A 14,231-nucleotide genomic window follows, 5' to 3' on the forward strand; every position below is an offset into this window, starting at 1 on the left:
GTCTGTTCTCTGTGCAGTTTCCTGGGGCTGGTAGCCTGCCAAGAATGATCTCTGATTGTTTCAATTTCATGGGACCCAGAAACAAAATAGTCACCCCTCCAGCCACCAGAGCTAGATGTTCTAGGGGAATCCCTGTGTGGACTACCTGACCTGCCAGCTTTGGCAGTTCCATGAGGAGTGACGGGGCAGGGCAAGCCTGCTTACCAGGTTTAGCAGGCCAGGGCCATGGGAGACCACATCGTTCTGCCTATTTGAAGTAATTTGAAAAAAACTATAGTAATTTAAATTGTGGGGCTCTGGCATAAGAATCAATAGATTGGTATATGTAACATAATTGAATGCCCAGCAGTATTCTTACGAAATATTAAAAAATTTGCATGAATATGACAAATTCAGAAATCAGTTAGGTAAGAAAGGTGTATTCAATAAATAGTGTAGATTTTTCTAATAGTGAAAAATCTATATAAATCCCAACTCCAAAATAAATTATAATTAGACTACAGAGCAGCAAGTCAAATATAAAATCATTAAAACTGGAAGTGAATGTAAGTAAATCTACTTGGATTTAACTAGATAAAGAAGATCTGTCTATGTGCAAGTACAATGACATAATAAGGGAGGAAAGACTAATAAATTTGGTAACATTAAAATTAAATATTTCTGTATGTCAAACAAAAATGTACAAGCAAACAATTAAAGTGGGCAAATATTTTTAACAATACAGCAATCTCGATGTCTTTACTACGTAATGAACTTCAAAAGTCAATAAGAAAAACATAAATATTTCAATAGCAAAATAAGCAAAGACTGAAAAGCTAGTTAAAATATGTTAATGATCAAAAAATATAACAAAAACATCTAATCGCTTTTCATCAAAGAAATTCAAATTAATTATAGCTTAGATGTGCTTTTTTTGCCTCACAAATTGGCAAGGGTTAGAAAAATGTTAACTCTCTATCTTAGCAGTGGGTATGCTCATATACTACTGTTAAAGATCTAAGCCAAAAAGCAGTTTGGCTGTATGCAACAAAGGTATTAAAAAACTATTCCACTTTACTTGGTGTTCCCATTTACAGGATTATATCCTAGGGTGGTTAAAATATAACTAATAAAAGGTTTTTATGAAAGGCTATTTTTTGCAGTTCTATAAAACAACAAAATAGTGGAAACAACCTAACTGCCGAGCTTTAGAAGAATGGTTATATACAGTAAATATGATGAAAACTATGAAGTCACATGTTTCATTTATTCATAAAAAAATCTACTGAGACTGTGTATGCTTTAGAAATGGCTCTAAACCCTGGGAATCTATCAGTGAGCCAAACAACAAAACCCCTGCCCTTGGGAACTTACATTTCTGTGGAGAGAAAATAGATAAAAAGCATAACATAAATAAATTATAGCCAAAGCTGGAAGATGGTAAGTGCTAAGAAGAAAAATACAGATGAGTAAGTGATGAGGAGTGACAAAGATTGAAGTAGATTATTGCAGTTGGCCTCACTTTGAAGGTATTATTTGAACAAACAAATGAAGGTAATGATGGAGTAAGCTTTGTGGACATCTCTGGGGGTTGGGGGTGGGGGGTAAGAGGATTCCATAGATGGAAAAGAGATTGCAAAGGCTATGAAATGGAAGCTTGTCTAGTGTTTTTAAGAACAATAAGGAAGCCAGTGTGGAGCAATTGGGAGGATGAGAGGCAATGAAGGCAGAGGTAAGGCAGGGAGGAGGAAAGAAAGGTACTTACATAAGAGCAGGGTTCTGTAGGCCGCTGTAGAGACTTCTGATTTTAATCTAGGTGAATGGAAATCTATTGGCAATTTATGAGCAGAATACTGGCATGAAATAACATGTCTCAGAGGATTACTCCTTCTTCTCTATTATATTTAGACTTCAGAGGAGCCAGAGCACAAACAGGAAGACTATTTTCAATAAACCAAGAAAGGGATGGTGGTCAAAGCAGTAGAGGCAGTAAGATAGAAGTGGTACTTATTTTGAAAGAAAATACAGTAGGATTTCCTAAAGGACCAGTTGACAGCTGTAAATGAAAGACAGAAGTCAAGTTGTCCTAACGGTTTTTGGCCCTAGCATCTGGAAAAATGTCATTGTCATTAACACTGATGGGAAATGTTGGTTAGGGAAGACCAGTGGTCACTGTTAAACATGTCAACTTTGAGATGTCTGTTAACCATTCAAGTAGAGTAGTTGAACACACAGTGGTTACATGATTCTGCAGTTCAAGGTAGAAGTCTCTCAGGATTGACACATTTGGGAGTCATCAGCACGTACATTATATTTGAAACCATAAATCTGGATGAGCTCACAAAACAGTACGTAGAAACAAAGGAGCAGCTACCCAAAGTGTGAGCCTCAGTAATTCAACCATCGAGAGAGTAGCAGAGGCACAGGAACTGGGAAGGGGGATTAAGACGGGGTAGTCCTTGGGATAGAAGGAAAAAATTAAAAAAAAAAAGAAATAGGAGAGTATGGTATCCTAAAGGTTAAAGGATAAAAGTATACTACAAAGAAAAAATAATCATTAATGTGAAATGCTGCTATGTCCAGTGTAGTGAGGACTCAATTTTGGAGGCCATGTGGAGGTCCTTAGTGATCTGGACAAGAACAGTGTGAATGTTCCTCATTCACACAAATGAAGGGGCAAGGAGAAAGTAGGAGAGGCAAAGAGAGAGTAGGAGAGGAAGGCAATTGGAGACAGGAAGTCTGAACTAACCCATCACTGGTGCACAGAGGCCATCTCCTTTCACTAACTCAGAGACAATTTCCAGCTCTTTCTCTTGTAATCATCAGACGGCTCCTTTTCCTGGATGACTCCTATCAACATACAACTATTCTACAATGACTCCTATCTATTTCCAAAAAGTACTTAATGACATAGGAAAATGCTCAGGATGTCTTGTTGAGTGGAGCACGTAACACCATACTCAGTGTGATGCCGCCATCTACCCAAACATAAGATTCGGCCTATTTTCCTTAATCCACTAATCTAGAGGTTCTCAAACTGTAATCCCCATACCAGCAGCATCCACAGCATTGGGGAAGTGATAAGAAATGCAGATTTTATGGCCCCACTCCAGACTCAATGAATCTGAAATTCTGGAGGCAGGGCCAGCCCCTGAGACTTATAAGACTTCCAGGCTATACTGACGCCTCTTTAGGACAGTATAAGGCTAGGAATTTAGTCCGTCTTTGTATGGGAAAACAAGAATGTCATGCTGCACCCTGGGTATATAATTATAAAGAAATGGAAATTTTTAGAGCAACAAAATAGAAAATAGTTGAGCACATGTTCTAAATATAAACTACACAATGCCATACATGCAAGGAAAAGAGAGAGAGAAAAGATAACAATCCGGCCAAGCACAAAAGGGTATTGTTGCCACTTAACTGTGATAAAGTTCTGTTTCTAACCATTTACTTTATTGTCCTCCTCCTATCTACATGGTTCAGCCTAGCCTGTCTCAACTTAGCCTCAGCTATTAAGTGAAGTCCAAATGTTAAATGCCTCATTAACACTTCCTGCCACCAGGAGCAATTGTGTCTGGAGTGATTTTTTTTTTTTAACTTTCTAGGCCCAATTCATTATTTTCTATCTTTTAGAGAACTAGTCTCTGAAAAAACTTTTCTCTCTTTCTGAGCATTTTTTTTTTTTTCTCCCTGGGAAAATGCCTGCTACAGGCAGACAACCATATCCACTTCTCCTTGAGCTTCCAGGTCTTACTCAGGCCCACTCCTCTCATTGTGGAATGAACTAAAATGTGCCGCATTATGGAAGAAGAAATCGGCACCATTAGGAGTAGCATCGATGTAAGGCCTATGGCTTATATCTGCATAGAGCACTGCCCTTCCAGAGTGCACTCTTGTCCACTGTCACCCCGTGATGGCCGTGACACGTTTGACACCACATTGCTCTTGTCGTTCTGCAGATATGGCAATAGGCCAACTTCCCCAGCCTTTGCCATTTCCCGTGGTCGGGACACCAGGCAGAGTGGGCTGAGTGGTGCTTCTTCACTTGATTTATGATCATTGACATTTACTGTATCAGGGTCTTTAATTTTACAAGCTGAAGCAGTACTAGAACCACACCTGCTTTGTAAATGTTTTTAATGATAAAAGAAAGAAGTGAGATCCTTTTATATATGAAATCATGCCAGGTGCCTCAGGAAAATTCACAAGGAATGCTAGTTTCTAAGAACCAGAGGCATAAGACAGGTAAAGGGATAGTCATGAGATATGTGGGAATTAACTAGGGAATAGGCCACCCTCCCAAACCAACATGGGATTCTATTTCTCTCTCACCTGACATTTCAGAAGTAAGTAGACTAAGGCCACACAGTTGCTCTGTCATCTCCAACCGTTGGTCTCCACCATTGTTCCAGTTTTCACCAATTACCAGTTAGTAAAGAGGAAAAAAAAATTAGGGCAAACAGTGCACTCCTCTTTTGTTTATATATAATTGACTCAAACTTAGTCACATGACCATAGCTACTGTAGGAAGACAGAGAAATGTAGTCTGTAGGCATATAGCTGAGGCCCAGCTAAAATAGGAAATAGGAAGGTGTAGTTTCTTTTTCTTTTTTATTGAAGTATAATAGAACATTATATTAGCATAAATATTAGATTAGCTTCAGATGTAAAACATAATAATTGGACATTTGTATATGTTGCAAAATGATCACCATGATGTCTAGTGACTTCTTGTTGCCACAGAAGGTTAATATAAAATTAATGGGGCACCTGGGTGGCTCAGTGGTTGAGCATCTGCCTTTGGCTCAGGTCGAGGCCTCGGGGTCCCAGAATTAAGTCCTGCATCAGGCTCCCCACAGGGAGCCTGCTTCTCCCTCTGCCTGTGTCTCTGCCTCTCTCTCTGTGTCTCTCATGAATAAATAAAAATAAATAAATATTTAATATAAAATTACTGACTATATTCCCCATGCTGTACCTTACATCTCTATGACTTAATATTTTACAACTGGAAGTTTGTACTTTCTGATCCTCCTTACTCATTTCACCCTCCCTTAACTCCCCTAATCACCCTCCCTCTCACCACCAATCTTCACTGTATCTATGAATCTAGGTTTTATTTTGTTTTCTTTATTTGTTTTGTTTCTCAGATTCCACATATAACTGAAACAATGTGGGTTTTGTCTTATTTCTGAACTATTTCACTTAGCATAGTGAAATGCTATGTGAAAGCATAGGTGCATAGGTGCATTCTGTTGCAAAGAGCAAGATTTCATTATTTTTTATGGCCAAGTAGTATTCCAAGTATCAATGAGTACTTAGATTGTCTTCATATCTTGGCTGTTATAAATAATGCTGCAATGAATATAGAGATGCATATATCTTTTTGAATTTGTGTTTTTCTTCTCTTCAGATAGATACCTAGGAATGGAATTGCTGAATCCTATGGTAGATTTATTTATTTATTTATTTATTTATTTATTTATTTGAGGGACCTCTATACTATTTTCCACAGTGCCTGCACCAATTTACATCCCCACCAACAATGCCTGAGGGTTTCCTTCTTCCACATCCTTGCCGACATTTGTTATTTCTTAGCTTTTAAAAAATAGCCAATCTGACAGGTGTAAGATGATACCTCATTGTGGTTTTGATTTGCATCTCCCTGATGATTAGTGATGTTGAGCATCTTTTCATCTGCCTGTTGGCCATCTGTACATCTTCTTTGGAAGACGTGTCTATTCAGAGGAAATGTCTATTCAGATCCTCTGCCCATTTTTTAATTGGATTATCTGGAGGGTTTTTTGTAATTGAGTTGTACGGATTCTTTACATATTTTGGATACTAACCTTTTTTCGGATATGTGATTTGCACCTATCAACATATCAAAACTGATTTCCGGCACTGAAAGAAAGAAAAGTTTTTTAGAGGCTGCATTAGCTTTCTACAGCGGCCATGACAAATTACCACAAACTGGGTGGCTTAACACAACAGAAATTTATTTTCTTACAGTTCTGGGGGCTGAAAAACTAAAATAAAGGTGCTGAGAGTCTTGGTTTCTTCTGGAGATTTTGAGGAGGCCTCTGTTCCTACCTTCCTGCTACCTTCTGGTGGTTGCCAGTGATCTTTTTTATTCCTTGGCTGATGCACATATGCACGTATCTGCTTCTGTCTTCAAATGGTACTCTCTTCTCTAGTGTGTCTCTTGAAATTCCTCTCCTTTCCTATATGAGGATACCAGTCATTGGGTGTAGGGATAGGTTCTAATCCAGTATGACCAAAGACCTGGGTTTGTGAAGAGGCTGTTTTCTTCTGAAACCCTAGGTTTCGAGATGACCATCTTCCTGCTGTGTGCTCATGGCCTTTCCTCTATGAGCATGCCCCTAGTATCTCTGCGTGTCTCTAAATCTCCTTTTCTCATTAGGATACCATCAGATTGCATTTTGGTCCAGTCTAACAACCTCATTTTAATTTCATCACCTCTTTATAGGCCCTATCTCTAAATGAAGTCACACTCTGAGGTCTTAGGGGTTAGGACTTCAACATATGGATTTCGTAGAAAGGCAATAAAGACATAACACCATGCCTTCATTTAATTTCTTCTGAAAAGGCCCTGTATCCAAATAATGTCACATAAACAAGTATTTGGGGTTAGGACTTGAACATAACACAATTCACCTCACCACAGAAGCTATTAGAAGTACCCTGCATATCATGCCGGCACTGGATGCAATTTTGTTTACAGAACAGATTCACAGGGAAAGAGGTAATGCAAAGAGGAAGGCTGTCACAGCTAAGTTCCTCACGTAGTAAATGCAGCAAAATTTCCCCAAAGCAAGTCAGTTTGCAGAGTTCAGGAAAAACCTAGATCGAAGGTGAATAGGACGAACAGATGGGAAGATTTATTTTAGCATTTCAGGCTATTTCCTCCACCAATCACTATTTGCTATTTTTAACTGCTTTATGAGGTATAATTGATATGCAATAAACTGTACATATTTAAGCTTGACAATTAATCATTTTTAATGTATCTGTTCACTTGTGAATTTTGTTGAGGTCTGGTCACCATATACCCTCCTTCCTGTTATCTCCCTCCCCACAGATGCAACCACGATCTTTCTGTCCCATAAATTAATTTGCATTTTCTAGAGTTTTATATATTTGGTTTCACCTAGTACATATTACCTTTTGTCTGACTTTCACTCAACATAATTATTTTGAGATTCTATGCATGTTGCATTTATCAGTAGTTTATTCTTTTTGAGTGTTGAGTAGTATTTCATTGTAAGAATAAACAAGACTTTGTATGACCAATGGTTTTATTTCTCTTGAGAAAATAAGTAGGAATAGAATTGCTCAATTATATAGTAAGTGTATGGTTAGCTATTTATGAAATAATTAGAATGATTAGATGAGTATAAACACATCCTAATGAGGAGGTAGTGGTATCTCATTGTGGTTTTTAGTCCTCAATGACTAATAAAGCTCAGCATCTTTTTGTGTGCTTATTTACTAATTGTATATGTCCTTTGGTATTACGGCTGTTCAAATCTGTTGCCAATTTTTATTGGGTTGCTTTGTTTCTTATTTTTGAATTTGGAAGTTCTTTATATATTCTGGATCTAAGTTCTTTAGCTGATATATGATTTGAAATATTGTTCCCCAGTCTGTGGCTTATCTTTTCATTTTCCCAACAGTGCCCTTAAAAGAGGAGAAATTTTAAATTTTACTGAAGCCCAATGTATCATTTTATTCTTTTATAGATTGTGTTCTGGTATCACATCTCAGAAATAATTACCCAACCCAAGGTCAGAAAGGTTTTTTCTTATGCTTTTTTTTAAAGAAGATTTTACATTTAGGTCTTTGATCCATTTTGAGTTATTTTTGTATATGGTGCACAGAACGGATTGAATTTTGTTTGAAAGCTATAGATATCTTATTGTTTCAGCACTGTTTGTAGAAAAGATTGTATCTTTTCTCCATTGAGTTGTCTTAGCACTTTTGTGGAAAAAAAAAAAACACCAAAAACAAAAAAGGCAGCTTTTATAACTGTGGGTCAATTTCTGGACTCTGTTTTGTTCCATTGATCTATTTTTCTGTCCTTTTGCTAATACTACACTGTTTTGTTTTCTGTAACTGTGACAAGTCTCCAAATCAGATGATGTTAAGCCTCCAACTTTGTTCGCTTTCCTCAAAATTGTTTTGGTTATTTGGTGTACTTTGTATTACCATGTGGATTTTAAAATCAGTTTGTCAATTACTACTAAAAAAAAAACTAGCAATATTTGGGTTGGGATTGTATTAAGTCTATGGATTAATTCTAAGAAAATTGCCACCTCAAAAATAATGTCCGTGACTGACATAGTATTTGTTTCTATTTATCTAGGTCTTCTTTAATTTATTTCAGTTATGTTTTGTAATCCTTAGGGTACAGGTCTTGGATATCCATTGCCAGATTTAGCCCTAAGTATTTAAATTGTCAATGCTTTTCTGAATGGTGTTATCTTTTTTATTTAAATTTCAGATCACTTATTGATAGTATATGGAAACTCAATTGATTTTGCATAGAGTATTTCGCCTTGCAACATTTCTACACTCATTAGTTACAATAGCTTTTTTTATAGATTTCATCAGATATTCTATAATGGCAATTACATCATCTGCAAATAGGTTTTACTTCTCCCTTTTCAATTTTGGTGCCTTTTATTTTTTGTTCTTGCCTTATTGCATTGGGTAGAACCTCCAGTACAAAGTTGAAGGGAAATCATGGAAAGACACATCCTTGTCTTTGATTTTACAAGGGAAACATGTTTCCTTTTATTTTAATATATTCTAAAAGCTATCAGTTTTTCACAGATGCTCTTTATTAGATTGAGGAAGTTTTCCTAATTAGTTGATATTTTTACCCTTTAATCAGGAATGGGTATTAGACTTTGTCAAGTGCTTTTCTTCTTATTTGTTGGGATAATTATGCTTTTCTTATTTTAGCTTATTAATATCATGAGTTACATTGATTTGACTTTTTAAAATCTCAAACTAAACTTGTTTTCCTAGGATAAAACTTGCAGGGGATCCCTGGGTGGTGCAGCGGTTTGGCGCCTGCCTTTGGCTCAGGGCGCGATCCTGGAGATCTGGGATCGAATCCCATGTCGGGCTCCCGGTGCATGGAGCCTGCTTCTCCCTCTGCCTGTGTCTCTGCCTCTCTCTCTCTTTCTCTCTCTCTCTCTCTGTGCGACTATCATTAAAAAAAAAAAAAACTTGCACAGCCCTGATATATCCATTTTAAATATTGTTGAATTTAACTTACTAAAATGCTGTCTAGAAGATTTGTGTATGTGTTCTAGAAGATTTGTGTATGTGTTCATGAGGGGTATCATTCCATCGTTTGCGTTTGTTTTAATCCTTTTACAATTTTGGTGTCAGGATAATTCTGGACACATGGGATGGATTGGGAATTTTCCCCTTCACTTTAATTTTCTGGAAGAGTTTCTGTATAATTAATATTATTTCTTCCTTAAATGTTTGATGAAATTCACCAATGAAGACATTTTGGCTTACATGGTTTTTGGTGGGAGAGTTTTTGTCTACGAATTCAATTTCTTTTGGATTTTACTTTTAAGATTTGTCAGGTGACATCAGTGCATTGTTTAATGGCAGACCCCCTACTGCGGCAAGGTGTTTATGAGTACTAGACTCAATGCCTCAAGAATCTTAGTTTTTCACATCTGGCTGATAGGAATAGACACAATACCTGACCCTTTATGAGTGCTGAATACTGTTCCCTCCAATCTTCTGCATGATTCTTTCCCCAGACTTTGATAGTTTCACCCTCACATGCACTAACTACTCTGCTGAATATGCAAAGGAACTCTCTACAAATCTCTGGGGTTCTCTCTCTGGGCAGGTATTCTCCTCCCTGATATTCTGTTCTGAGAACTCTGCTTTCATTTCCCAGATCTCTTAGCTGGTCAATTTAGGGAGTCCTCTAGGCTTTGCCTGATTACCCTCCTTGCACTATGCCTGGGATCTCTCTGCAGGCAGTCAGCTAGGACGATTGCAGGGCTAAACTCATTTGGTTTTCCATCTCTCTGGGGTCACTATTTTTCAGTGTCTGATGTTCAGTGTCTTGAAAACCACTGCCCCCTATGTTTTGTTCTTCTTGCTCGAGTTACTGTTGTTTCAGATAGGAGGGTAATCTGCTGCCTGTTACTCCATCTCGGCCAGAAGCAGAAGTCAGCTGTCTGCTTTTGAAGCTAGGGGAAACCATGCAGTGTTGCCCAGGAAAGGCAGCTGTTTGGCTGTGCCAGCTACATAATGTTGGAGAGAACATTCAGGGAGAAGGGAGCTCCTAATAACCCATAGCAGTGAAACTGCAAAGGTCACATGGAGGATGCTCATAACAGAAGCATGAGAACCCATAGACTTGCAGGCTTAATATGGTAGAGAGGACACTGCCTCGAGAGGGCCAAGACAGAGAAATAATAAGTTTCTGAATGGTCCTTGGAGGGCTGTAGGAACTTGACAACAAGCCATTTAATGCCTGTGATTCCAAGCTAAACATGCTACTTATTTACTAAGTGTGGAGGCATTTATGGAGGCCAAAGGGACCCTGTTTATTTTAAGCATCCTGTTGTGCTCCATCAATACTAATGGAGGCTGAGGAGCCAAGTCATCACGCGTTACATCCACTGGGAAATTCACTCTCCAAGATCTAAGTGGAAAAGTAACAACAGCCTCAACTTTAGGAGACACTCATAAGGGGACAAGTTGCGAATGATTAGAAATTACTGTATTCTGAGCATGCCCAGATTGTGGACTGCCTTTTTTTTTTCTCTGTAAGATGTCATTCCTACACGATGTTCATGCTCACCTTGAGTATATTTTTGCTGTAAGTTATCTTAAACTCCTTCATGGAAGGAAACATAGGCCCTCTCCCAGGTATTCAGTGGGTGCTTCCTTAGAACAGAGAAACATGATATTATGATTCAAAAAAGGAGACGACCAAAAAAAATAAATAAATAAAGGAGATGACCCATGCAGGCTACAGATGCTACTGCTTCAGTTGACATTTTTTTAGAAGACAGTTGAGAAGTTGCCCATTATTGTACGTCTACATTATGCCGAGCAGTGTGCCAGGTGCTTGACAGTTATTGCTTTGAATTCTCACAAGCAAGTATGACAACATTATCTCAGCTTTATGGAGAAACAAGTGGAGACTCAGAGAGGCCACACACCTTGTTAGATTCAGTGTGTCTAACTTCGAATATCAAGCCATTTGTTTCTGCTGCCTCAGGAATGCTTAGCTTTGGTCAGATCTATATTAATTTATTCTGCAAGGTACTTCTGGAAACAGAAATCTCTTAGGCTTTGGGACCAGACAATATAATATTTGTAAGGCTGGCTCCACCCCCTCCCCCAAATAATTCATACATTCAACAGATACTGGAGATTATTAAAGGGGTGGAGAAAATAGACCAGACTGAACTTTTATTTGGTAAAACTGGCAGCCTAGTGAGGGTGGTAATATGCGGATTCAAATTCAGGTTAGCCTAACATCTGTTCTTCAACTCTTTCTGCAATGTTGTCCTGCGTAGCTAATAAAATTTAGCACCATCTTGACCACCATGAAGCTAATACACTACTTTGATTTCAGATTATATTATAATGTTTTACTATGAAATAGGCGACCAGAAATCATGCCCCATCTCCACTGCTTACTGTCTGAGAGATCTTGGAGACATTATGTATGTACCCTGTCTTTGCCTCAACATCTTATGTATAAAATGGGAGCGATAAGAAGAACTTACCTTATACTGGGTTTTGTGAGATTTAAATGAGCAGCACACTAGGGCAAATGCTTAGTCCACTGTAAGTACTTAAATAATCGTTACCATCTTTTACCTCCCAGTTTGTACACAGAAATACTTCCCTCTTTAGTTATGGAGGATGTTTTTCTTTCCTATTTAAAAATCAGGGCACTATAAATCAATGATTTTAAAAGTAGAAAGAACAATAGAAAATATCTTTTAAAGTACATACTGTTGTTACCCTCTGAAAAAAAATCCTTTTGCCCAATTAGGATAAGTGACCCTGAGAAACCAGAACAACCCAGCTAATTAACAGCAGAATTATTACTAGATCTCAGGAGACTGCAGGATTTATTTTTCCTTTGTACCTATCTTTCTCAAATTTCATCTGGGAGCAAAGAGACAGAATAGACTCCTCATTCCTCTATTTAGGGGTTGGGTGGTCTTGGGTAAATTACCTAAACTTTCTGAGACTTAGTTTTCCCATCTATTATATAAAGATATTATAATACTAATCGCTTTTAGTATTTTGAGATCAATAAAATGAAATAATGTTTATAATAGACAGAGCACATTATAGGTACTCAATAAATATTATTTATGGGTAGTGGCTAAGAGCACCGGCTTCGGAGTCAAATATGCCTGAATATGAATCCCTCCTCCATCTACCAAGTTGGAAATTACTCAACTTCCTTACCCCTCCTCTCAGTCTCTTAACCTGTACAGTAGGAATTGCATTGTCTCTCTCTCTTAGGGTTGTCGTGAGAACTAAAGAAAATAATAATTGCAAAGCATTAAGCACAATGCCTGGCATACAGTCAATGTTCAATACAAAATAACAGATGCGAGTATAATTATAATTACTCTCATTATTATTTTTTCAATCATCTGGCCTCCATTGTGTCAATATCATTATGTGCTTAAATAATGTCCTCCAAGTTTCTAGACATGCACACCAGCTCTCTGAATGTAGGTATTCTGGATCTCTAGCCTGTCGTCTTTTCCCTCACAAACTACAACCAGTAAGAGTGAATCGTTTGGTATGAAAGTGACAGGAACACCTATTACTTACTGCCAAAAGGAAAACTTTGGTGAGGTTCCCTTGATAGGCACTTTTTACTATAGGGTAAGATTCCAAGGTCATTCTCCAAGACATTTATAATTGGATCCACGTTTTAATTTAGAAACATACAGAGTTCAAAATCTTGGCTAACCCTGACAGAGAGTGAAGGAGAAAGATGAGATAACGTATCGATGAAAATAAATATGCTGATGTTTTATCTTTTACTTTCTAATAGATTCTACGGGTGAGGATTACAGTGACGATCACAGTAAATGCCTGACTCATTTGGTTTAGCATCCGCAAACTCAGAGGGAGCTTCAGGGCCACTAGAGAGTGGTAGGGTCACAACTAGAGTCAATAGGTCCCGAATAAGAACATTGCAAGCCCATCAGAACTATTTTTCTTCCCTGTGGTTTGCTGGTCTGAGGTACCAGCTTTTCTTTATCTATTGTTGGTATCACACAATCACAATGTCTATAATGTGCATCTTTATTTTCTATTTTTTTCACTGAGGAATGAAGACCCAGAAAGGTTAAGTGAAATGTCTGAAATCTCCCAGTTGGTTATCAGAGAGGAAAGGCCAGATTCCAACTGCTTGATCATAACTTACATTATTACTATCCTAACATCCCAGTAGTTAGCATTTATTACTATTTTCTCACTTTTCAGAACAGGAACCCCTCTGCCCAGAGAGGCTAAGTGACATACCACCCAGGGTCACATAGCTATTTAATGGCAGATCTGAAACTGGCATCTAGTTCTACTGGTCCTCAACTTGTAATTCTTTCCATCATAAAAAAAAAAAAATGGAGATACCAGGGTGCCTGGGTGGCTCAGTTGGTTAAGCCTCCTAACTCTTGATCTCAGCTCAGGTCTTGATCTCAGGGTCATGAGTTCAAGCCCCATGTTGGGCTCCATGCTGTGTGTGGAGCATACTTAAAAATAAAATAAAAAATAAATTTTAAAAACTGGAGATATCAAAATCCTCCTTTCAAAGTGTCCTCTGAAAATTATAAAGCATTATCTTTTGCCATTCATATCATCCAGTGGTGTTTTAAGCTTGCTTGCCATGGCAACCATCAAAATATTAAGCTCCTCAAAGCAGGATTGGAAAGGCAACTGCAGCTTTGCTATTGTTTGTGGTGATGGAGGGAATCATGCAGAGCCAAGAATCACTTACCACTGATCCTCTTCCACTCAAGTGATGTAGATCACATAACTGCTGGATTGGGATTCAGTCTTCTCCTTGATGGTTCTGCTGTATGGTATCTCTGCCATGTTAAACATATAGGTATACAGGCATAAACAAATACAGAGATAAGCAGGGTAAGTCATAGAAGACAATTCCCACACTTCCCTCCTTCCTTCCTCTCTCCCTCCTT

General features: G+C 38.0%; 1 protein-coding gene and 1 long non-coding RNA gene across 3 annotated transcripts in view; one reads left to right on the top strand and one right to left on the bottom strand.

The window, feature by feature from the left end:
- NTM (neurotrimin) overlaps nt 1–14,231 on the top strand; it is a 942,893-nt gene that overhangs the window by 331,728 nt on the left and 596,934 nt on the right. The window lies entirely within an intron of this gene.
- On the bottom strand, nt 5,904–14,169 carry LOC144306073 (uncharacterized). The gene is made up of 3 exons (XR_013373108.1): nt 14,030–14,169; nt 10,850–10,935; nt 5,904–6,843 (listed from the first exon to the last, which is right to left on the bottom strand). It is a non-coding gene; the product is annotated as an uncharacterized LOC144306073 (long non-coding RNA).

This window comes from Canis aureus, chromosome 3, assembly GCF_053574225.1.
Source record: "Canis aureus isolate CA01 chromosome 3, VMU_Caureus_v.1.0, whole genome shotgun sequence".
NCBI lineage: Eukaryota > Metazoa > Chordata > Mammalia > Carnivora > Canidae > Canis > Canis aureus.